The following is a 1675-nucleotide window of genomic DNA, read 5'->3' as shown; positions in this document are numbered from 1 at the left end:
TGGCTGGGGCTGGGAGCCGGGTCTACCCGATCAGATTCGGCTCGCGTGTCCCAGAGGCAGCGCAGGGCAGCGCGGTGGTGGCGCTTGTGCCGCCAGGATGAGGCCACCAGGCCCCGTGTCCCTGCAGCGGGGCCGTCACACACAGCCCCAGCCCCAGTGCGGCAGCAGCCGACCCACGCTCACTGCCAGCAGTGGATAGGGGGCACGTGCTGCCTCACCGCTCATCAGTCCGTACCCATTGCCTCCTCCACCTCCACTGGTTCCCCCTGAAGACCCACTTGGGTCCTGCTGGCGGCCTCTTCCTCCAGCTCCCGCACATGTTGGAATAGCCTAAGGCAAAAGCCAAGCAGCAGAGTGCATTGGTGCTGCCCAGACCAGCGGAGCACAGCTGGTCTGGGCACCCCGGTGTCCTCTCACTGCGCGGGCAGAGCCGTGGGGTGTTGGGGCCCCGGGCCCATCCCCAGCAGGAGCTTGTCCAGCAGCACCCACCAGCTCTGACAGGCTGGCGCGTGCAGCTGGAGGATCCTTCACCTGGTTCACTTCAGCACGTTGCGGGGCGGTAAGGGCTTCAGGACCTGCCAGAGCAGAGAGGGGTGAGTGGCCGTGCTCCCTGCCTGCAGGACCAGGGCACAGACCCGGCCCCACACCTGCCTTGGCACCCACAGGCTCCTTACTCTACGAAGGCAGCCCTTTGCATCCTCGCCTCCGCAAGGGCTGAGCTCGGCCACCAACAGGACAAGGGTGGACTTCTTTGGGGGCTGCATTTGAACGCTCAAATATAGTGCCCGAGGGGCAGGGAACAAGGCAGTAGGGATGGGAACAAGCAGAAAGGGCTGGGAGCAGGGCAGAAGGACAGAGCAGGAACAGGGCAGAAGGGATGGAGCAGGCAGGTGGGAGCAGAGGAAAAGTGTGGGTTCAGGGGTGAAGGTCTGTGTTGGTGTCTGGGCATGGGCAGTTGTCACTGTAATGTGGGCTGTGACATCACACCAGAGTTCCAGAACTGCTGTGAGCAGGGGATGGGGATGAGCCCCGAAGGGGCTGCAGCATCATGGGTGACACTGGGCAATCATTATGTGAACCCCTGAGATGACAGAGACACACTTTGGTGCTTAAATAATCAATAAAATGGGTAAAGGCTGCGCTGGCCAACTCCACAGGGCCAGGACCATCTCCTTTGCTCCTTCCCTGTCCCACAAGCAGTCAGTGAGTGACCTGAGCAGTGCTCATGTGCTGCACTTGGGATGTGTTCATGGGATTGGAATTCAACCCTGCCCAGCCACGTCCTCCAGCAGTGCTCATCAAGGTTGAGCCCATGCGAGAACCTGCTCCCCATGCAGTGAAGGCTGCAAGGGCAGCACAAGGTGTGGTGCCAGCAGTGTGTGTGGAGGGCTGCCTGCTTCAGGAGGGGTCTGGAACAGCTCCAGACCTTGAACTCTCTCCAGGGCAACCTTGACTGCAATAATCATGAGACGGTTGAATTCTAGATCCTCAGGACAGTGAGAAGAGTGTGCAGCAAACTCACTGCCCTGGACTTCAAGGGGGCAGACTTTGACCTCTTCAGGAACCTGCTTAGTAAGGTTCCATGGGACATAGCCCTAGAGGGCAGGGGGACTCAAGACTCTTGGTTGATATTCAAGGATCACCTGCTACAAGCTCAGGAGTGTTGCGTCCCAGC

At 60.2% G+C, this 1675-nt stretch overlaps 1 long non-coding RNA gene across 1 annotated transcript; it reads right to left on the bottom strand.

The window, feature by feature from the left end:
- Window positions 1-246: 246 nt before the first annotated feature.
- LOC134169274 (uncharacterized) lies at window positions 247-761 on the bottom strand. The gene is made up of 3 exons (XR_009966843.1): window positions 675-761; window positions 490-575; window positions 247-330 (listed from the first exon to the last, which is right to left on the bottom strand). It is a non-coding gene; the product is annotated as an uncharacterized LOC134169274 (long non-coding RNA).
- Between the last annotated feature and the right edge of the window lie 914 nt (window positions 762-1675).

This window comes from Pezoporus occidentalis, unplaced genomic scaffold (genome assembly GCF_034315485.1).
Source record: "Pezoporus occidentalis ecotype Australia unplaced genomic scaffold, CSIRO_AGI_Poc_V1 ctg34, whole genome shotgun sequence".
Classification (NCBI taxonomy): domain Eukaryota; kingdom Metazoa; phylum Chordata; class Aves; order Psittaciformes; family Psittacidae; genus Pezoporus; species Pezoporus occidentalis.
This window is presented reverse-complemented; position numbering and strand designations above follow the sequence as displayed.